Here is a 25,488-nt window from a genome sequence, read left to right on the forward strand (position 1 = left end):
AAGTTGCATCATACTTTAAAAAAAACATAATCACATTGTCTTTGACATAAAAAGAGAATTTCATTATTGTACGAGAACACACATTGCCACAAAGAGATCGTTAACAAAAATTTGAATAAAGAAAAAACAAAATTAGCCGTGTAATAATAAAAGTTTAAGTTTGTTATTTTTTTCCACAAATTTAATTAAACACCGTTCGTTTCGTGGCTCCGTTGTAGCTGTAACGTATGCGCGCACGCAGTCCATTATAAACAATTTACGACCGCAGGTTATGGCCCTATAGTTATTTTTATGAAAATACCGTTTGTTCTGACATAAAATATCGTATTTGTTGTGCTGTCAAATAGCCAGTTGGGCGATGGAATGGAGTTCATGCGTTACTTCCGATCTGATTTGAATTATGTACGACATATTTTATACGTCCTGAAATTGTGTAGTGGATGAAAAAAATTGTATTGAAGATATATGAGATTTTCCATCTCAATAACGCACTTATGGACCCGTGCACAATTATTACGGACTATGTAGTTAACCTAATAATAATAATAATAATAATAAACTCTTTATTGTGCACATAGAAGAAATACAATAAGAAAAATAAAACAATAATTAGAAAATCATGAACAAAAGGCGGTTTTATCGCTATAAGCAATTTCTTACAGACAACCTGCAAGATAGGACTACCGTACACAGAAGAGGGAGATGGCACACACAAAACACTATAATTAACATATAACTTTTCTCTCTATTATTCACCTTTTTTAATTAGTTTTCAATTTCAATTTTTACAAGAATGTGACGGAATGTTTTTAAAAATGCGGCTTAGTATAACTCCCTGAGTAAACACATCATCCTTCAATTCTTACCCTGATGGGTCTAGGTAGCGAACTTTGAAAAAAGGGGGAACCCAATATAAGTCGCAGTGTGACCCTGTCACAAAGCACATGACAAAAGCAGAAACTCAGTAAATAAAAAGAAAAAACACATCATCATCATCATCATCATCAACAACACGACATGCAGTCCCTTGCTGGACGTAGGCCCTCCAAAATACGCAACTGAACTTAATCTTCAGCCCTTCTCTTCCAATCTTTACGCACCACCTAGCTGCGGGCAGGACGCCCGCAGCTAGGTGGTGCGACGACATACGGACACTACGTTTGTCAATTCGCGGTTTCCACTCTAGAACACATTAACTCCAGCGAGCATCGATTCTGCGATTAATATGACCAGCCCACTGCCATTTCAACTTGCAAATTCGAAGAGCTAAGTCAGTAACCTTAGTTCTCTGGCGAAATTACGTCGTTTCGGATTTGATCCTTCAGAGAAACTCCAAGGATTGATCTTTAGCGTGAGCTTGAAGCGTTTGAGCGACTGTGAGTAGGTGGACCCAGTCGTATCGTCAAAATCCACGTTTTTGCTCCGTAAAGCATAACGACTAGGATGTACTGGTATGATTTTCCTACTGTCACTTCAATTGCAAATTCGAAGAGCTAAGTCAACCTTAGTTCTCTGGCTAAATTACTTCATTTCGTATTTGATCCCTTAGAGAAACTCTAAGCATAGCTCGTTGAGCGATTTTAAGTTGTTGGACTAGTCGTATCGTCAGTGTACTCGTTTTGGCTCCGTAAGTCATAACGGGTAGGATGTACTGGTATGACCTTGCTGCCACTTCAACTTGCAAATTCGAAAACCTTAGTTCACTGGCGAATTATTTCGTTTCAGAATTGGCCTCTCAGAGAAACTCCAATAGCTCTTTCCATATTTCGTTGAGCGACTTTAAGTTGGTGGACCAGTCTTATCAAAGTGTCTACGTTTTGGTCCCGTTTCTAGTAATTCTAGCGAATTATTTCATTTCGGTTTTGAGCTCTCAGCGAAATTCCAAGCATAGATCTTTCCATAGCTCGTTGATCGACTTTGAGTAGGTAGACCAGTCGTATCAGGTAGAAATGGTTATATACCTTTGTTTTAATGAGGCGATAACGAGAAGACTTGACGAAATTTCCCAAAGGCTGGCCAGTAAACATAATGTCTGCCAATTGTTTCAAAAGAATGTTACGATAGGCTGCACTTGTCTAGCATGTTTATTGGTTATAAACGATAATATGGGCTACAACGCTGCAAACACTTTGATCTCGATGGAGTTTGAATCACTTTGAAGTGGTGCTGTTACATTTTATTGCAATTGTATTGTTTGTACCTTTGTTCATCTAGTACGATCACTCACGTGATTTTTAAATGACGTAACAATATATATAGATAGATAGATTTAGTAAAGCAATAAATTTCTGAACGAACCCTGTTTGACAGGTACGAGCAGTTTGTATGAACAATTTATTCATATTTTACCATCATTTAAACTGGGACTTATCCGAATATTTCAAAACTAAAATAAGCCAAATCTGTTCAGTATTTTTGTTCAGTATTTCTCGAACTGTGAATTTAGCGAAACTAACGACCCTGTTTGACAGGTACGAACATTCGTATGAGAAAATATTTTTATATATATACAACTTTCCTTGACTGCCCCTAATATAAGTATTAAATGTCCGAAACTAACGAACAGCAATTCATTTTTATATATATACATAGGTATTAAATGTCCATAGATAAGACTACGGAGGCATCAGACGTTATTGCACGCATTTCTGTACAGATGGTAATGGTATTACCAAAGATATTTGCGGCCGTACGGTCGTAGAAAGCACACTGTGGCCAGCTAATTACCCGGGAAGTTACTCGGAAGTACGTACACGAACCGCATTGCGTGTCTATGGTTTATTAGCCTCTATGGCTATGTGAAATGTAGAGGCTTATTTGTATCTGTGGGAGTTTGACTATCTGTAAATATTAGGTTGATGCATAAATACGTCTTTTTTCAACAAATTTTATTTAACACCGCGTTTTCATCCGCGTGAACTTTATAACCTATGTGTTATTCTGATGTAAGCTATATTACTGTAAAGTTTCATCAGAATCCGTTCATTAGTTTTTCCGTGACAGAATAACATCATACATACTCAAAAACTTTCGCGTTTATAATATTAATAACTTACTACTCGTCTAGGCTTCGCTCGGGTGTACATGTATTATACATATAAACCTTCCTCTTGAATCACTCTATCTATTAAAAAAAACCGCTTCAAAATCCGTTAAGTAGTTTTAAAGATTTAAGCATATATAGGGACGGACAGAAAGAGACTGCAACTTTGTTTTATACTATGTAACGATAAGATAATAATAATATTTAGACAAAAACATGTTTGAACGATTATTCGATGTGATGGATTACAATTATTGCTTTTTTATATGAATATTTATATATGCATACTCTCTAATTGCATTGTTTTTACTTACGTTTATCTTATATAATAATTTATATGGAACTGTCAGTATCGTTTTTATTATGTTGTGATGTGTGATGTAATAAATGTTATTCTATTCTATTCTATATGTAATTATATAGTGATGACAATAAACTTAAATATGTAGAGAAGGTTATTTTTATGCAAAAATAATAAGCAAAACTCTACTTTTCTCTGATATAATTATTTAATTATCGATAATTATGCATCAACCTAATATTTTACAGAAAGACAGACATATCCATGTCCCTTCTTGTGTCACTTTGTTAAAAAAACTATATTTGTAAAAACTGCCACAACTTTTTTTATAACTGAAGTTTTTACGAGTTTCGATAAAGTTGTGGTGATTCAAATTTCATTTAAAAAGTTAGTGTTTACAAGTTTACTTGAAAAAAAGGGTTAGATATTCTTAAAAAAAAGGTTCGCTTCTTAGTACTTAACTTTAAACTACATTCCAACTTGACTACAAAGTCAACTGACAGTAGATTTTTTCTTATCATAATAATAATAATAATCCTGAACAGTTCTAGTGGATAAAGTAATGTTTTAGTAGCTAGACGGCGTGGTTAATTTAATCGACTTATGTATATAAAAGGAGGCAATTCTAGCTTCTAATTTTGAAAAATTACATTTTTCTATTTAATCGACGAAAAGTTGGAATCGAACCAGCGACTATCGTAAGTAAGACCATAAATATAAGACATGTAATGGTATATGAATGAGAATATATTGATTTGTTTTCATTGTTTAAATCCTAATAAACCACACAGAATCTGTTTATTTCTATATTTTATAACAGATTCTTTAGGTTAAGAAGCAGTACTAAAGTATAGTTGTAAAGTATATTATACGCGGCAAAATTTTACGATGTACTTGCATTCTCGCCTTTGAGCTGCCGAAATTCGAATAAAACAGATTTCATTGCAGCGGTACGGACCGACCGACTATGGTGGTATAAAATTCGTATTATATCACACTAAACAATATTACCAATCTATATATTAATACTATTTTACAAAAATAAAAAATACGCAGACGGAAGAAGATATAATTTCGCACACTTATAGTTTACTAGCTTTTGCCCGCGGCTTCGCTCGCGTTAATTTATCCCCTTAGGGGTAGAATTTATCAAAATCCTTTCTTAGAGGATGCCTACGTCATAGCAGCTTTATGCATGCAAAGTCTCAGCCCGATCGGTTTAAAATTGACAAAGTTTCATATAAACTTTCATCCCCTATTTTGTCCTTTTGGGGGTAGAATTTATCAAAATCCTTTCTCAGTGGATGCCTACGTCATAACATCTACCTGTATGCCTAATTTCAGCACGATCAGTCCAGTGGTTTGGCTGTGCGTTGATAGATCACTCAGTCACCACTCAGTCCACCTTTGAGTTATATATATTTAGACTATCTGTGCTTGCGGTTTCATGCACCCGCGTGAAATTTATACCCTATACATATGTTATTCTTATGTATAAGCTATATTACTGTAAGGATTCGTCGAAATCCGTTCAGTAGTTTTTGCGTGAAAGAGTCACAAACATCTGTGACACGTATGTTCTTAACATTTGTATTCATAAGTATAATTTTTTATATCGGTCTAGATCTAAATACATAGTCTGGTCATAAATACTTTTACAATTAAAAATAAATAAAACAGTACATTTGAATTTGGAATCTGTCATTCTTTTATGAATGTTCATTGTTTTCTCATTTTCGCGGCAATCGGTTGTCAAATATTTTCGTTTTATTAAAATGGAGTGGGGTGATAAAGAGAACTGAATCGAAAGAACCGGTGGGTATGGAACCAAATATGTTTTTTTAAACCCTCCATCCACTTGGTATTAGTCAAATGTTTCTGTACCGACCATCCGTACTAATATTATAAATGTGAAAGTAGGAATGTATGTTACGCTTTCACGCAAAAACTAATGAAACGAACATAATCAAATTTTGTACACATGTTCTTGATGGTATTAGAATGAACATAGGATACTTTTTATTTAAAAGAAAAACCAAAAATATAAAATATTAACATTTTGCTACTTCAGCGCTACTCCAATCAATTTACTTATTTAATAGATTCAATGCCAGCGAAGCCGCTGGTAAAAGCTAGTAGATAATAAAACTAACTAAACTGCTACGTAGTTATACTATATTATCTGTGGCTTTACAGAGTATAAAAGTAACAGTGTAGTTTTATTATCTACTAGAGATAATAAAACTAACTAAACTGCTACGTAGTTATACTATATTATCTGTGGCTTTACAGAGTACACGCACTTCATCCCTGGTGAGGCTTTAAGCGCTTACAACCATGATATAAGGTGTTCGGAATTTTATCTGCCCATTCTCAGCGACGTAGGCATCTTAATCGCCCCGGGGCTCCCACGAAGTCAGCGCGCATAAATCTTTAGAGCTTATTTGTTGGGAAAAATGTTTGGGACCAGTTTGGTATTGAGATATATTCGAAGATTCCTTCCAAGACGATTTGTAATTGATTTTCTTAAACGCAGTCAGGGATTTCCTGCGGCCTACGAATTTATTGCCGGACTCCGTAGTCTAGCGGTTTGCCATACCGCTTTAAAGTAACCAAACTTAATACTTTACATTTAATAATTTGGAGTAATTGAAAAGAGATAAACTTTGTCATTTACACTGAATAATGTGGATAAATAGTGAGAACTATGACTATAATATCTTGTGTATAATAGAAATAATCTTTATTCAAATAAACTCATTACAAGCACTTTTGAATAGTCATATTTTGATATGTGTATTCTTTTATTTAAAAAGAATTATGTGATCGTGCGATACAACTAATATTTCTATATTTACGTGTATTTGTAAGTTATTAAATAATATTTCATGCTAAATATACCATTAATGCAATCAACCATGATATTATTATATTAATACTTGAAGCAAAAGCTTTGGGGTACAAACAATTTTTACGAAAATTGGGCGGCCGGACAAGTATGAAATTTCACACACTTATAGTTTATATAGAGAAGGAGTGAACAATACTAATATCTTCTTTTAATTATGAATGAAAAATACATTACATCAATAGAAATAGAAATAATCTTTATACAAATAAACTTAATATAAGCACTTTTGAATAGTCACATTTTTTTTATTCTACCACTCATTCACAAGAAGAATGAGCAAGAAACTTGTGTGTTGCTATTAAATAAAAAAAACATTACACATATTTTATATATAATTGATACACACATGCATATAAACTTTTTTGTTTATTGACTGCCAGTGCCAATGATTATAGAAGTATAGTCTTTAACAATAGAACCTATAACGTTCAAATCTATAATTTAAATTATATATGGTCTAATTTCGACCATTAAACGAGCACTAATATGTTTAAAACATTGTTTGTCTCTTAGGTAAATATCATTACATGGTATAAAACAGTCGCTGTCCCTATCTGTCCCTATGTATGCTAAAATCTTTAAAACTACGCAACGGAGTTTGACGCGGTTTTTTTAATAGATAGAGTGATTCAATAGGAAGGTTTATATATATATAATATATGTACATCGTGCGAAGCCGGGGAGTGTAGCTAGTATTAGAATAATATACAGTCGAACTATGAATGTCTTTTTTAAAAACAGAGATTAAAAATGACAAAGATGCAATATGTATTTGATAGCCAAAGTTACTTTCAACATTCTGACATCTTCGGGTAATAAATTGTTTATTGTCGATGGAATGTTGTAGCGTGTAGCTAAATGCAATAAAATTGAAACTCCTTGTAAACTAATTTAAATATGTATCTATGAATAATTTCATTTATGGCATACAATCATGCGAATGCCATAAACCACTATAAAGTCTATTTTCCATGTTCATGATGACATGAATTTCAAAATTGAGTCATATTTATAAATAGTCAGGCAATGATAAGTACTGCGACATTGCAGCTTAATAATTAAAAACGAAATTATAAATGCGAATTAATAATTCCTCCTTTTGAAAAAGCACAAGCACAATAGATTTATGCAGGTCGCAGTGTTACAGGTCTTAGCACTTGACAATAGCCCAAAACCCCTAAATATTCCTCTTATTTTTTAAATTTAGGCTACTAATGGCAATAGTTTTTTACAAAGATCTTTATGTAATTTGAAAACCTTACTGATAAACTACTTATATGTATATATATATAATATATACTTATAAATAGCATGGGATTATATCCTCTTTCGAATTTGTTACTGGCAGCTTTTTTATAATATTTTTCATCTCTTTTATCTCTTTTATATTTTATAGAATTAGTTAGTTACTAAGAGAGTACTTCTTCCGCAATAAATGTAACTTTCTTTTCATTAAAATAAATATAGATTCTAAAGTAATAATCGCCTAAGTGACTCCTTATAACATTAGCTACCTGCGAGTGAAACAGCCGTCAAAATCAGTCCAATCGTTTCAGCAAGAACAAATTGACAGACAAAATTAGTTAACATTATTTTTTAGAAGTATGTATGTATATACTTTCATATTCATTTAATGAAATGCTGTTAATTTGAAATTACAAACAGACAATTTTATTTATTTGTATAGATTAGGTGTCCCTAATTTTTATAACATCATTGCATAATATAAAACAAAGTCACTGTCTGTCCGTCCCTATGTATGCTTAAATCTTTAAAACTACGCAACGGATTTTGAAGCGTTTTTAATAGATAGAGTGCTTCAAGAGGAAGTTCTATGTGTATACATAACACATGTTACTCTACAAAATGACTTTATTAATTTTTGAGTTTATAAATCAAAAATAAAGTCTAATAATTCAGACTACGAAGCCTCGTGATCATAAGACATATAATATGCCCCGGCACCGCACACGTCCACTGCACATGACATGTTATTATGAGAAACGGACGTAGAGATATACCTACAAGTTTTCAGTTAGCAACTGTCAACAGCAACTTACTGATAAGCCTTTTCAGGACAATATGTGGTACAAATGTTCCCACTCAACTAACTTACTATAATAATACACTAGAGATAAAGTACTCGCTGTTTTTTTACGGATGAAATTAACATACACTTCTCTCAAAAATTAAGAGAACAGAATTTTTTTCCAAATTTATGGGTGTTTTTCAACAGGCTGTATTTCAGTGAATAATGATCGTACAGGAAATAAAAATATATGCTCATGAACATTAAAAATTCTAGTTTTGAGGTTTTTTAGGTAACAATTTTTAAGAGCTTCGGTTCTCATACAATCCTGAGATGAAGCACGAGAAAAAAAAATATAAATCTATTACATTTTAGTTTTACTTTATAGTCATGGTAAAAAAAATTGATCTATGCCAATATATGAGTCACATAGCCTGTACATTCAGCTTCAAAATGCTTTTTTCAGGACTCTGATATAACCGTTTCTCTCTGAGATATCGAATTTTGGATGCAAAAGGATCCTTTTTTCAACTATCGATATCTCTGTAACCACTGGTCACACTGCGAATGGAGAGCTAATTTCTTTATTTGTAGAAAAGAAAGATTTTCCGATAGTACACACAATGTCGTGTTTGTCTAAGACTAAATTTGAAAAAAAAAACAAATAAATGTTCGTATATATTATGACAAATAATATTAATATACTCTCAATTTGATCACAGACTTAACAATAAACGATAAATAGATTGATAATATATAAGTGTGTATGTCAAATATATAATATACACAATATTATATATTTGACATACACACTTATAATGTAATGTTTTATTTATTAATATAATACACAGCTAGTACTAATATACAAAAACAAATAAATCACTGTATTCAACTGAAATTCGTGAAGTAATTTTATACACTCCACGTTAAGCACGCGCGTAATCTTAACAAGGAAAATTGAGATAAAAAATGCCCCTTCTCAAGGTGTAAGCCGAAATAATTGTTTGCTAACACCATAATTATTACATAAGCCCTCTCTAATGGCCCGTTAAGATTTTGTCCCAGTTCGCAATAAAACAAGTGAAATGTTTTTGTTTTATAAAATATTTCCTTTCTTAATTCTGTAAAGTTTGGTATCAGCGGAGACTTCTTTGGTCACAGGTGAAGGGGATTACGTTTAATTCTAAAGATAAGTTGAAAGAGACATATTCTAGATGAAGGCACTTTATGGAGTGTTTCAACTCTACTTTGTTTTGTTAACTTACTGCTATGTAGGTATACTAGCTGTGCGCGCGGGTTCGTACTCCTATATGAGTAGCTATATTATTTATTACTAGCTACTCGCCCCGGCTTCGCACGGGTGTACATGTATTGTATATACAATATTATAATATAATGATTCAAGAGGAAGGTTTATATATATAAACCTTCCTCTTGAATCACTCTATTTATTAAAAAAAACAAGACATAGACAAGAGCATAGTTTTAAAGATTTAAGCATATATAGAGACGGACAGACAGCGTGAGCGATATTGTTTTATACTATATAATAATTATTAGAGATTTTAAAGTAGACAACAATTTGGATAAATGTTTGAGAGTTGTGAATACGAGAGTTTGTGCTATTTGCATCTTAAAAAAGCGAAGAAATTGCGGGAAATATAATACGTTTTCCTGTAAGCTCTTAAATAATATTATCATATTATATTAAATATCTCATTTGTACAATATTTGATGGGCTCGGTGGTCTAGCGGTACAGCACACCGCCTATTTCGACGGTCGCGGGTTCATTTCCTCGCACGGCACAAACATTTGTATTCATGAATATGATTGTTTGTATCGCTCTGGGTGTTTTCTATGTATAATATGTATGTATTTACGAAAAAAACAAGTAAGTATTTATAACAGTTGTCAAGTACCTATAACACAAGCTCTGCTTGGGTTATTATTATTATATTTTGATATATAATAAGAGCATGTAATGACAATAATGTTTTTGTTGAAAAAACTAAAATAATAGAGCTGACAATATTCTCTAATTGCACTAAGAATAAGTACGTAGTGGTTTCTATATTGATTATCACATGCCTCTTACTTGTTATTGTGTAATTATTTATTTAAAATAACCTTTATTCAAAAGAGTAACGCACAAGTTTCTTGCTCATTCTACTTGTGATTCTTCTTCAGAATATGTGGTGGAATAAAAATGTGACTATTCAAAAGTGCTTGTATTGAGTTTATGTGAATAAAGATTATTTATTTTTCTAATACATAGACAAACATGAATAAGATATTTTATTTGAAATTTTGCTATATGTTTTCATATTTTGAAAACATATAGCAAAATTTCAAAATTAGAAATCAGAGTTTTCTACAATGATAGGAATCGTGTGAGCCCGGGGCGCATCGCTAGCGGATGGTAAAGGGTTGAACCGCGGCTTATCCTGCCTCTATCTTCATAAGCATCTGTATGATATTATTAGGCAATGTGTCAGCGGTTGATCATATTTTGAAAACATATAACAAAATTTCAAAATTAGAAATCAGAGTTCTCTACAATGATAGGAATCGTGTGAGCCCGGGGCGCATCGCTAGCGGGTGGTAAAGGGTTGAACCGCGGCTTATCCTGTCTCTATCTTCATAAGCATCTGCATGGTGTTATTAGGCAGTTTGTCAGCGGCTGATCACGCTCGTAACACGTTATCTGGCCGGCTCCGCTTTATGGTGCGAACACGCGCGGATATTGTGGAAATGAGCCCATACTCCGTAGATTTATACCTAGTCTAAATCCAGAGCAATCGCTTACAACGAACATGATATGTTATAATTACATTCATATGATGATAGTAGCAATAATAAATGATCTTGACCAATCTTAGCAATAATAAATTTATAATTGTACCTTTGTAATAGATGTTGGAGACGAACTAGCTTGTGGCTCATCTGATGGTAAGTGATTATCACCGCCCATGAGCACCCGTAATACCAGGTATTGCAAGTGTATTGCCATCCTTTTAAGACGGAATAAGCTCTTTCCTTGTTTGTGTGTGGCAAAAAGTTATTGTTTCTCTGTTCATATACATATATTGTAACTATATGTTATGTAGGTCTTAACACGAATAATTTTATGATAAGTTTTCCTCGGTACATCTAATAAGTTGTCATTCTGGAAAACTATGTCATCAACTTTCCTACATCCGTACCAATTTTATATGAGATATGGATTAAAAATCCCATTGCTAGCAATGTACCATGTCAGGTTGACCTCCACGCGGTTCCCCTAGATACCATCATGTCAAATTTCATGACATGACAATGTACCATGTCAGGTTGGCCTCCACGTGGTTCCCCCTGGAAACCATCGTGATAAATTCTTAGTGAATTTGTCACGATGGGCTAACTGACCTGACCACATGTTCATCTTATCATCCTCCACTGATGCCCCGTCAGGGTAAACCGATAGCGCCGGTGATTGCTCCTTTCCATTATCATCCCTAAAAAAAACTCATATCATCCTCCACTGGTGCCCGCCGTCGTATATCATCCCTTAAATCGAAATGAAAATACATTAGTAGAAAAATTCACTTCCATGAGGTAACATTAATCGCTACCCTCGCACAACCAGAAGACTTTTACCCCACGTCCCAGCGCATTTGTCTAGTTCTCTCCACCATTCTTTTGCCGTTCAGGTTGTCAAACTTTGATCGACTTTCCCCTTGATATCAAGAGAACACAAGATATTCTTTCAAGCGTAAATTGCGGAAGTATTATTCCAATTTCTAACTATGTGTCCATATATTATTTTGCACAAAGTCCCAAGTTGATATAATATTATCTTATTAGCTATTATCTGATCATGTTATAGTCGGGAATTTAATCTCCGCAATGTATAAATTTGGCGGGCCTATGTCCAGCAGTTGACGTATTCCGGGCTGCGATGATGATGATGATGATTGTATAAATATTTGTATTTGACAACCTCGGTGATCTAGCTGTTTAGCATACCGCTTTACTAAATATACGGGAAACGCTGCAGATATTAAAAATATATTCATATTACAAAAACGTGCAATTCGAGAGATCTAGTGTATGAGAATTCGTGACTCATTAAGAGAGAAATTCAAAGAGGCAAATATTCTCACCGTTGCTTCTCAATTTATATACTCAAATATTCTATATGTTCAGAGAAATCTTCACTTATTTCCAAAAAACAGCAATATTAATAACATTAATACTAGATTTAAAGATAAACTTGCTGTCCTCAAGTATCGTTTAGAAGTCAATAGGTCTTTTATGAGAATAGGTATAAAAAATTACAATAAAATACCAAAGAATATGCTGGAATCACCCCTATATAAATTCAAAACATCTGTTAAATCATGTTTACTGAGCAAAGCCTATAGTTTTTCATGCATGGGATACATTTTTTTTCGTAAATAGATACATATTATACATATCTATGTATGTATTTATGAAAAATATATATATATATAAGTATTTATATTAGTTCTCTACTACCTATAACACAAACACTGCTTATCGTGGTCGTACTAGATGGCGCTGTGTTAATTGTCCAGAGTTATTATTATTGTGATATTTACAGGTTTTTATTTGTATGGATATATATTATGTTTTAATATGTCTATGAGTTGTTATAATTAATAATATATTAATCTTTACATCGTATCAAAATAAAGTCGCTTCTGCTCTGTGTTCGCTTAGATCTTTTGAACTACACAACGGATTTTAATGCAGTTTTCAGCAATAGACAGAGCGATTCTAAAGGAAGTTGTATATGTACAATATATATACACCCGTGCGATGTCGGCCCGGGAAAATAGTTATGAATAAAATCCTTTTTTTAACTTATTAGGTCACTAACAAGGTTTACACCAACACAATTACATATAACATATTACAAATTTTAAATGTTCGTTGACGACTATCCATTAGAGAAATAAGTGTTATGATGCAACCATTAATAGGCGCAATATTCAACCCTCAACAGCGGTAGCTGATCGGCCTCGTGAATAGTGTTAATTAAAACAAATTCAAACATCTATAAAAACAGGAACAACCCGAGAATGCCGCTGATAAAGCTAACGAACCGTTAAATGAGGGGCCGGGAGCACCCCCGCCGTCATTAACCGTCGAATGCCGCGGCAAGAACTGCCCAAGTGTTGTAAAAAGTTGAACGCTACACCACTCTGTCTATGCTCTCACATAGACCCATGTCTCACCCTCTGGTCTAGAGTGTGCAGGTTTTGTTATCGGTCAAATAGGGTTCGATAACAAAAGAATGTCTTTTTTGGGATGCGTTACGGGTTAACGGTGATTTGAACTGTTGAAATTAAAATGGTGGGTTAGCCCAGAATGACTTCTTTAAACCGTATTTTTTGGTTCCTTAAATAAACTCGGAGAGGGAGACTAACTACCATAGTACTTAAACATTATTCAATTACTTCAATTTTATACTATCTTATTAATATCTATACATATAAATAAAATTGGAGTGTCTGTTTGTAATATTGAAATAACCGTTTTTTACTACATGCATATTAATATATATACGGTACATACACCAAAATAACATTTTTTATCTGTCTGTCGGTCTCTGTTTGTTCCGGCTAATCTCAGAAATGGCTGGATCGTCTTTGACGATACTTTTGTTGGCAGGTAACTGATGTAATAAAAAGTAACTTAGGCTACTTTTATTTTAGAAAAATAAAGTGAAATTCCACGCGGACGAAGTCGAGGGAACAGCTAGTTATAAATAAAGTTTGTGAGTATAGATGAATCTTTGTTACTCTTTCATGCAGAATGGATTTTGTTGTAAATTTACAGTGATATAGCTTATACATCAGAATAACACATAGGCTATAAATTTTCACGCGAGTGAAACCGCAGGCATAGCTAGTAAATATATAACTAATAAATAAATAAAACATTATTACAATCAAGTAAATATTAAACATAATCAAAGAAACCGCGTCTCTTAAAATGATTAGCGTTAACGACTATATAGCTGGGCCCCTTTTTATTGAAATTGGGTAATTTGCACATTTTGCAAACATGTAAATAGCTGCCATAAAAATAAATCGATACATGTTAATGTGACATTTATTATTTTATATGTACTATATAATATCATATATATATATATATATATATTATACATATGAAAGTTAATTTTATATGTAATAGTTTTTATTACCGAAAATAACTGGCAATAAAGACAAAGTACTTAATAAAATATAAATATATTTCTCTCTGCAACTCACAGATTTAAAAATTAAAACGTAATTTTTGGTAATTGGGGGAAAAGGTTGAAAGATTGTTCGTAATGTAACTGTGAACTAATGACTCCATTACTAGCAATGTTCCATGTTAGATTGACCTCCACGCGGTTCACTCTGGAAACCATCATGATAAATTTCTGGTGAATTTATCATGATGAACTAACTGACCTGACCGCATGCTCATCTTTTCATCCTCCACTGGTGCCTCGCCAGATGCAACAAAAAAATTCTCAATAATTCCTAATATAAGTGCATTCCTAATTACTAGTGCATGCATTACGGACTTACGCGGATCCACTGTCCATCCAAAACACTGGCAACACAGAAACAAAACACAGAACACGGCAACATTACGTTCCAATTAATCAGGGACACAATTTATCAAGGACACAATGTCCGTACCGTCAAAACTGAAATAGAAGCACTTGTTATCCCAAGCGCGGAGCCACGTGCGTCGCGCTGCGCATACTAATCATATCTGGCAAATATTTTCTGCAATAATATCAAATCTTATTTAAAGCTATCACCGTACACTTATAATTAATGACCACAGATCAAAAATTAAGCGTAGGTTAATGTTGACAGTTTAAAAGGGCTATCTGTCTTTTTATAAATTAGTTCTGACTATAAAGACACGTAAAAATAAATGAAAATAAACTATTTTATTATATGCAAACTATATGTCATTTTTATTATGTAAAAATCAAGGATTTATGGCAAGTAATTAATAATATAAGAATTATAACAATAACGAAACGCAATAATAGTTTTTAAAAAAAATGGAATCCGTTTGATTAATAATTTAATGTTATCAAGTGCCAGTTCAGGAAATTTAATAGTATATCTCTAGTTTTCTATTATATCTGATTATGTAAAGGTAATAAAATAAGTACTATAGTTATTCAAATAGGAGAACTGTTATTGCTCTATAAATTTCAACCTACAAGTACAAAAATAGTTCAGGATTATGTAAATATAGTTTAACTATAGTTATAACGATAATAAATGCAGTTGTTTTTGTTCAGAAGTCACAACAATTGCCGACATTCATCACGGATCATTATTTTTATCAGCTCGAGTTACTTGAACGCACCTGAAGGAGCGCGCGAAGATCATCCGTCAACCGCGCTGTCACACCGGTTTGCCGCCAAAACTGTGCGCCATTCAGCCAAATCCATTCACACATACACTTCATTGTCCTTGAGCACAGAGCACTTATGTTTTTTTTAAACGTCGAGCCCTAGATGTGTATGACGTGATTGGTTTTTAATTATTTTTAGGTCACATCTTATTCGAGGGACGTCCGCGCGTAGGTGTCGACCAACGCGTGAAAAGTTGTAGGGCGAACTGGTCTCGGGTCGGGCGCGATGTCGCCGCGTGTTTTCCTATTCTACCGGTGTTTCTTCACTGAATTGTGTCATATTTTCAGTGGACACTGGGCTGGGCTATTTTTAATTGTCCCAAAAATTGGCTGCGATAAATAAAAATAAACATATTTAAGTATAGTTATTCGGATTGCTGCTCTATATGTGATTTAAGTGATTTATTTGCGGTAATATTTTGCTCACATACCCAACTGCTTGGGTTTCACGTAATATACTTACCTGCTATGAATTGAGTTCAGAATATCAAACTACACAAACGTGTTTCTTTACATAATAAATGACAGTACTCATGTAATATTCCGTTAAATTTGGCGTTAACTTTTCTGTACATTGCCACTATCTTTAAAAATGGACTAAATAGTTAAGTATTTAAGATATATATACGATATATTATATATACGATGTGCTTCAGTAATTTGGGTTGCCATTATTAAACATAGCTTAATATAGGCAACCCAAATTGCTGAAGCACAAAGAAGAATAAAAAACATCCTATATAGTTTTAAAAATACTGCAATCATAAATTAGTTTTATCATTTATGTTATCTGTGGTTTTATTAATATTTCAAAATTGTAATATACAACCCATAAGCTATTTAAGAGATAGCTAAAACAAAACTAAAATTTTATGTAATCAATTACTTTCGTAAAATTTTGGCTTGAATAGATTTAAAGCGTAATCTGTAAAAGATATAATTATTTACATAACTTTAAAGAACATAATACCAATGTAAGTGTACTATTTATTGCGGACTTAACACCTTGCGGTATTATCTACCAGTCAACCATGAGTGGTGCAGTGAATGATAGTTGAAGATATAAATATAAATAAATGATATACCAATCTGAAAGCCAATGATAAAATATATATATAAAACTAACACGGAATACATCACTACATAGTATAAAATAAAGTCGCTGTCGCTGTCTGTCCGTCCCTATATATGCTTAAATCTTTAAAACTACGCGACAGATTTTGAAGCGGTTTTTTTAAATAGATAGAATAGAAAAGAATATCAACATTAAAATCTCCACACACAATATTTTTTTAAATACTTTTTTAATACATCCTCCATCACCTCTTCAAATACATTGTAATCACTATTAGGAGGCCTGTAAACACATTTAAGTATATAATTATCTAGTTCTATACATGAGATTTCTGTACAACACTCAATAGAAAGTCTAACAATGTCAGCACGTTCCTTTACTTTAATATTGTTTCTTGCAATTATCATAGAGTGATTCAAGAGGAAGGTTTATATGTATAATATATGTACACCCGTGCAAAACCGAGGCGAGTAGTGTATTTATAAAACTAATACGAAAAACTTTACAACCTAAAGGAAAAGTGGGAGACCGAATTAAGTTGGTGTCCACCACGCTTGCGCTAACGATGTAAAGTCATTCTTCATCCGTAGTGGACGGGAATGACAATGAATCTTGAGCTCTATTCTCCATTTCGAGCAATCTTCCGTCACGACCATGATTTTATGCCCCTTTGCACAGTTATTTCACAGCCATTACAATTAAAATTTTGAATTAGAATTTTATTGTTTCTCTCTTTATATACATATAACATTCTTAAGTATGATTGTTTTAATCGGTCTGGGTTTTTTCTATGTATAATATATATGTATTTACGAAAAAAAATCTATGTATTTGTATCTGTTATCTAGTACCCATAACACAAGCTACCTATATGCAAAAATTGAAATTACTAGCATAATTAAAGAAATATATATATATATAATATATATTATCATTATAATTAGAAACTTCATTATAATAATCTGTTATATATCGTCTCAAACATATAGAAATTAACATATATTTTATATATCCTTTTATAACAAACAAACTTGCAGTTCGAAGTTAACAAAAGGATATTTTTCTATATATAACTTAGAAAGACTAAATTTTTTTTTCTATTAGAATATTAATGATTTTTTGGTAGATAACTTGTAAATAATAAAATCAGTAAAAAATATTATTTACACATAAATCAGAACAAAATATTCAAAATAATGAAGTCTGTTAAAACCACATCGTTATTTGCTGCTCGCTATCAGTATCCATAGTGCTCTTATAATAATATTATATTAAACTTTATTGTGACATTATGAAATGCAAAGGAATAAATAAATGAATATTCTTTTCATATCTTTCTTTTCTTTGACATTTTTTTTAATGTACAAAAAAAAATATTAACTATGAACTAGTCATACAAGGCACATTCAGTCACTAACTAAAGGATTCTACTATATCTACTAAACAACTGATACAATTACTTTAATATACCTATAAAATACTCCAAACAGTCCAAATAGTCCAAATAGTCATATAATAAGAATATTTGTATTATGCAGGAATCGAACCTGCGACCATCGGAAGGTGAAGCAGTGTTGTATTTATAGATTTTATGTGTAACAGTTACAGAAATAGTCTTTATATCCAATTTTACGATAATATCGGAATAATAGTGTTCAACGTAACTTGTATTCTTGGAGCATCTGTTTATTATCAGTAGTACGTTTTACTACTCGCATCACTTAAGACTCGGCCGTAAGACGTAGATAGGTGATGCAAATACGTCAATTTACGTGATAACTAAGCATGTGATTAGTTAACTATTTGTTGGAACTATATAGTGAATTGTGTTGTTTTTTTTTATATTATAAAATTTGAGCGCGTTTGACCGCAATCTCACCTGATGTTAAGTGATGTGGTCTAAGCTGTTACACGCAAGCTCAAGTAATGCCTATTCACTCTTGACTTGATAGACCCAATGTTGTAAGAGACAGGAAAAATAGACGCTGGTAGAGAGTTCCACTCCTTAGCTGCTCGCATAAGGAAAGATGACGCAAAACGATTAGTTCGAGCAGCTGGGATGTCAATAGTGATGGGGTGGAACCGCTCTCTACGTCTTGTTGTACGTTGATGAAACGGATTTTGATTTGTTAATTTGTTGTTTGTTGTATCTAAGTCTTTGCGAATGCAATAGTAACTTTTCGTTAAGTTGTACAGTTCTAGTGGACTATCACCGCCATCCTACGGCTCCGGTATGAAGGGTATCTTCGGGATACCTTGGATAACAAAATTATAACCGATAATATCGATTTTGAGTCCAAAAATGTCGTAGAAAATCATATGAAACGCAAAAAGAAGTTATCTCCTCTGTTCTATCAGATATCACGTGATATCTGATAGAACATTTTGTTATCCAAGGTATCCCGCAGACTCCCCTCTTACCGGAGCCGTAGGATGGTGATTTCCATATGAACAAAAGAGAAAACATCAAAGTTTGAAGCAGAAGAAGAAGGAGAAGGCGGATGACCTAAAATCTCAGATTAATAATGATTTCTTATTTCTGTTTCCATTACTGCAAAGTCAGTTAGAAATAAAAAGAAGAAAGAATAATTATATCTCATAACTATTCACATAGCGCTATACAGTCATAAGCTAAGCAGAACATGTGGTATAGGTACTAGACAACTGATGTGAATATATAGATATATATTTTTATTAATAAATACGTAATATATGTACATAGATATCCCAGTAAACCACCACCATAAATGAAGTACTGCTATGTGTTAAACCGCTAAAGACTCCCGATGCACAAAGATCTGGAACGGGCGACACAAAAAAAATAAACGCAATGTTTTTATGTCACTCATATGTCCTTTAGATGTATGTCAAATTGTAACCTACTATTTTCATTGATGTAACAAAAATTATTTATTAAACCAACTCGCTCCTGCACTAAAATATCACATGTACTATTGATTTTTCTCTACCCTCTGAACAGTGTTCACGGCCATTTTATCTACGACCTCTCCGAACATAAAAGTGAGTCATGATGACTAACGCTTGACTAATTTGTGAGAGGGGATTATTAGTAATGGGGACCAAAACATAGAAATCCTACTTTAATCTGTACTAGTACCAAATACTTTGAATAAGACATTATATTGCTACGGAAAGCAAGAGTGCAAAGACCACCTTCTGTTATGAACAAACAAACTAACAGTTAAAGCAAGGTACTCCTAATACTCACATTGAAACTAATAGATAATGTTGCCATACTAAAATAATACTACTGGAAACCCAGAGCTTAGTTTTATTTTAATTCCTTTTATTTGTTATACTAGCTGACCCGCGCAATTCGTCTCCATTTCATTTCCCCACCTTTGCAATATTTTTCATTGCTTTTCCGCTCCCGTAATGTTTATAATCCTTCCTCGACAAATGGACTATCCAACACAAAAAGAATTTTTGAATTCGAACCATAGAAGTTCCTGAGATTAGAGCGTTTAAACAAACAAACAAACTCTTCAGCTTTATAATATTAATAATATAGATTATTCTTTGCACCTCTTATCTCTTATAAATCGTCTTTCAAAATTATAAGACCATCGTATTTCTGGATTGTTTCTTTCTTATATACAATTAAACAAAAAAAAACAATCTTACATCTTGGAATAACTTAACTTAATAAAATGTTTTTTTCATGCAAGTGTTTGAGGAAAATTATAGGGAATGCAACCCCATATGAAACGAGTCGAGCGCCTGTACGAAAACGATACTGACGTCACGTGTTAAAGGGCAAAAAGTACCAAGGCACCACGACACAGCAGGAGATGTCACTTTCATAATCTACAAGCAAATCCAATCCTTAACCCCAGTGCATTGATTCCAACTAGCAAGGCACCCAAAGAATCCTACTGCGGCAAAACGTCAGCATCACATGAAATGCAATCTAAATAGTTTGACCATAATGCATACTTTTGGTTACCAGCGTACGGTACGTAGCAGTTCGAATTTTCGAAACATTTCCTGGTCCTCTGCTATCTGTCCGCAATATTATTCCAGTGCAAAACAACTATAATCCCTTGTCATAAGGATTTTATTGCTCTCCCACCGCATATGCTTTATAACATTTTCGAAGTGAGTAGTTAAATTGCATATTTTGAGCAAGAGGGGTAGAGTCTGTAGGGGTTGAATGACATGACAAGGACAACACATGCAGCCGTCTCTCTCGTTCATTTGATTAACGACCAAGAGCGTTGGACGTGGCAAGTAATTACGGAGTATCGGCAGATTTTTCTCAGTTAATTATATAGGATAGAAAATAAGTAAAGTTTTCATTCGTTATTGGGGTACGATTGTGAGAGAAATTCGATTTTCAACATTAAATATTTGGGTGAATATTACTTTTGCGAAGTAATTTCAATGTATAATGTTTCTGGGTCTTGGAAATTAAAAAAAGCCCGATATGATTAGATAGATGCTACGGTTTTTATGGTTTAACCTGCAGTGTAGCGGTTTACATTTTCATAGTCGCAGGTTCAATCTTTTATAAATTATGTAAAAGACTGAACTCGTATTCACTAGTATTATTCTTTTGTTGTGTCGGCTATTAGATTGTGGAATTCATTACCACACGAACTGCGTGATAGCTCTAGCATTGGTAAATTTGAAAGCCGCTTAAAAATATTACCTTTCACAATTATACATATATATGTATTACAATTATATATTACGGAAACTTTATATTTTATTTATGTATGTACAATTTATATATGTCTATATATTCATATATTTGTGTATGTTTATTCCTTCTTATAGTGTGACTTATTATTATTTATATAATTTTAATGTTTTCTTTTCCCTTTTTTTTCTTTTCTCGTATACGTATGTATGGCTGATCTAATGACCAAATTATCCTATAACATTTTCTAGGTTTGTTGGAAGAAATCTCTTTTTAGATAAGCTCGCCTCATCCGTCATACTCGTGAACGGGTGCTGCTTGTGGGGACTGGTCTGTTCAGGTTGCGAACACTGATTAGATTTTTTGATTTTTTTGATTTTTTTTATTATATAGCATATGCTGGTGGTCACTCTATTCTCCTAAATTTGAATTTAAATGAAATAGTATTATTGTAAATATGTACAACATTAAAAAAAATACGAGCTGAGTTTCTTGTCAGTTCTTCTCATCTCGAAATGATTCCGAACTGACGGTAGATTTGACATATCATAAGAGTATGTAAGAGACCTACATGAATAAAGATATTTTGAATTTTAATTTGAACTTGTGCATTACTGCTATTTTTTTTTTCCTGTGTGTGTACAATAAAGAATAAAGAGTATTATCATTTCATAACTATGTTAGTCTATATGGTATTCAGAATATAGGCTATTAGTAGCCTGAATTCAATAAATAAGTGTATATTTATCCAGTCAAGTTGTATTTCTATAATATATACGAATAGTATATTACTAGCTTTTTTTATAGCATAGCGAACAAACGAGCTTGCGGATCACCTGATGTTAAGTGATTGCCACCGCCCATGAACACTCGCAACACGAGGGAATTGCAAGTGCGCTGCCGGCCTTTTAAGAACGAATAAGCATTTTCTTGAAGGTTACAATATCGCTTCGAAAATACCATTGCTGGAAAAGGACCAGTGTGTAGTATATCTTAATATTATTATGTAGAAAAGTTACTTTAGTTAGTTTATTTACAATGTATGTTATATAGGTGCCTATGTCTCCATTAAATTAAAATCCCGTGCATGAACAACTATTGCCATTCATGTCATCTGTAAATCCATCAGTAGATGTAATAAAAAAGTAGGCTATATGCAAGAGAAGCATGCGTAGTAAACGCATACATTTGAATACTTATATGTATGTGTAGTAAGCTATAATAAATTGCGGTCAAAAACCGCCACGGGACGGCAAAGTGAAAATGTTTCTTCATACTTCACCACTTCATTTGACGGCCTCGGTGGTGTTGCATACTGTTAAAAGACGGACACCGTCTTTTAACATTTACTTATGAACTAACACAACGTCATGGTAACATTATCCAATGTTAATTATCAAACTCAAATTCAAAAATCATTTATTCATGTAGGACATTTTAGCCGTTATGAACGTCAAGTTTTTACATTTTAATTTTATTTTTTCCCTACCGTCCAATTCGGAATATAGATCCAATTGAGAAGAACTGGCAAGACACTCAATTGAATTACTTTTTTTTTTAAAAACCAGTTTATTTACAATGTATAGGTATTTATATAGGTGTCTATGTGTAACATTAAATGAAAATCCCGTGCATGAAAAACTATTTCCATGCACGCTCATCAGGGTAATTCCAATATATCCTTTGGTATCTTATTGTAAATTTTTATACCTATTCCCATAAAAGACCTATTGACTTCTTCTAGACGATACTTGGGGACAGCAAGTTTGTCTTTAAATCTAGTATTAATATTATGAATATTGCTGTTTTTTGGAAATACGTCAAGATTTTTATGACATATAGGATTTTGAGTATATAAATTGAGAAGCAACGGTGAGAATATTTTCTCTCTTAATGAGTCACGACTCTTCATACAGTAGATCGCTCGAATGGCACGTTTTTGTAATATAAATATATTTTTAATATCTGTCACTTTTTCCCATAATAATATTCCATACGAGAGTAAACTATGAAAATAACTAAAATAGACTAATCTAGCAGTATCAGTATTAGTGTACTGTCTAACCTTACGCACGGCAAAAGCTGCTGAACTTTTAGGAAGTGAAAGGCTCCATTCAGTTCAGTAAACACAGCGTAATAAAACCTTATACTAATTTTTAGCCAACATTTAACACATACCTCTTTACTTCTTATGATGCACAGTGCAAACATTTAGTATTCATGAGTATGATTGTTTTTGTCGGTCCATATTTTTTCATGTATACATATATGTATTTACAAAAAAAAAGTATCTAAAGTATTTCTATCAATTATCTAATATCAATAGTACCTGTAATACAAGCTCTGATTAAATTGGGAATAGATGACTTCAGACGAAATATATATATGGATTGATATTTCAAACTAAACACAATACATAGTAAAAAAAAACTTAAGATATATCGTGTGAAAAAGATGCTATTATATTAATATTAAAAATTGTATGTCATTGTCCTTTCGATTATGACATCCTTGTAAGAAAGAAAGATACTATCTATAAATAAAAGACTTCTAAGAAAAATATCACAATGACTGAAACGTCTCGTCAGTTCACGTGTTTTGAAGCGACGGGATACTAGGATTCCAGGAGATGCAAGAGATGTCCTCTCATAGATGCAGGGTGAATCGAGCGGGACGACGGCGACGTGATAACGAATACAGTTACCAAGACCACATAAATTCTGTGGCTTTTGATAGTAATTGTAGATACTATATGATTATGATGGCTTGGTAATTCGTGGGCTGTATTTGAGAGGTCACGGGTTCTATTGTAGGGGTTAATTTTGGCGCGTGGTTCTGTCGTTTTGAACTACTCTTACGTTATTACAGATTCTTCCCGGTAACTTCATCTCAAATGGATTTTTTTATAGAATACAGCAGCAATAAAATGTTATTAATATTGAAAACTATTTAATTATTTTTTCAATTTATTAATTAATGTTTGTACCTTTACAATGTAAGTTTTTTAAGAGATGATAATGGAATGGTGCTCCCGCCTATGCATACACTGGTACGCATTTTATGACGATGTATGGACATGTAATGCGCAGGAATGAGGATAATATTTTAAGAAAGGTGTTACATATGAATGTGGATGGTTATAAGGGCAGAGGAAGGCCGAAAAAGAGATGGATGGACTGTGTGAAAGATGATATGGTAAGAAAGGAAGTAAATAACGCGATGACTGCGAACAGGGATGAATGGAAGCGAAAAACATATTACGCTGACCACAAATAAATGGGATAAGGAAGAAGCAGATGATGATGGTTTCCAGGGAGAACCGCATGAAAGACAACCTGACATGATACAGTGCTAGCAATGGGATCTTTAGATCACTTTACTAACAATTTCTCCTCTATATTGTTAGTTTGTTTATTCATTACGGAAAGCGGTCTTTGCTTTTCGACAAATGATCTCTCTCTACCCACTCGGCGAAGACTAGTTATATAATATCCTATTCATAGTATTTAATACTCGTACAGGCTAATATAGGATTTCAATGCTTCTATGGGCGTGATTCTTGTAAACCCGTCGGCTGAACACGCCTCTGTAAAGACTGCATGGCATTAGAAGCCTTGTAGTGGCGCGCGGCGACAACGCGATTTACCTATATTAGGTTTTTGGGTCAAAAATGTAAGTACATATTACTTACAAGTCCTTTATATATATATATATATATATATATATATATATATATATATATATATATATATATATATATATATATATATATATATATATTAGAGTAGATGACCCCGCGATTAGTCCTCCTCAGATTTCAATAATATGTCAAAGATTTTTTAAAGTTTAGTTACGCAATAAATTTTTGAACGCACCCTGTTTGACAAGTGCGAACAGTTTATATGGTAAATTTGGCTGAGCTGATGAAAAGTGATTAGCTTCTATACATAAACTGAAGAAGGATGTTAGTTATGTGGACTAACAAGCCCACTGCTAGAAATATACCCTGTTAGATTAACCTCAAA

General features: G+C 32.9%; 1 protein-coding gene across 1 annotated transcript in view; it reads right to left on the minus strand.

Annotated features, from left to right (window-relative positions):
- LOC131846160 (uncharacterized) overlaps positions 1 to 15,913 on the minus strand; it is a 128,029-nt gene extending 112,116 nt beyond the window's left edge. Inside the window, exon 1 of the mRNA XM_059195398.1 lies at positions 15,678 to 15,913. The gene's annotated coding sequence lies outside the window, so the exon portion shown is untranslated. The remainder of the gene's footprint in view (positions 1 to 15,677) is intronic.
- Positions 15,914 to 25,488: the final 9,575 nt, after the last annotated feature.

The sequence above is a fragment of the Achroia grisella genome, unplaced genomic scaffold, assembly GCF_030625045.1.
Source record: "Achroia grisella isolate CSIRO2021 unplaced genomic scaffold, CSIRO_AGI_Agris_v1 utg503, whole genome shotgun sequence".
Classification (NCBI taxonomy): Eukaryota; Metazoa; Arthropoda; class Insecta; order Lepidoptera; family Pyralidae; genus Achroia; species Achroia grisella.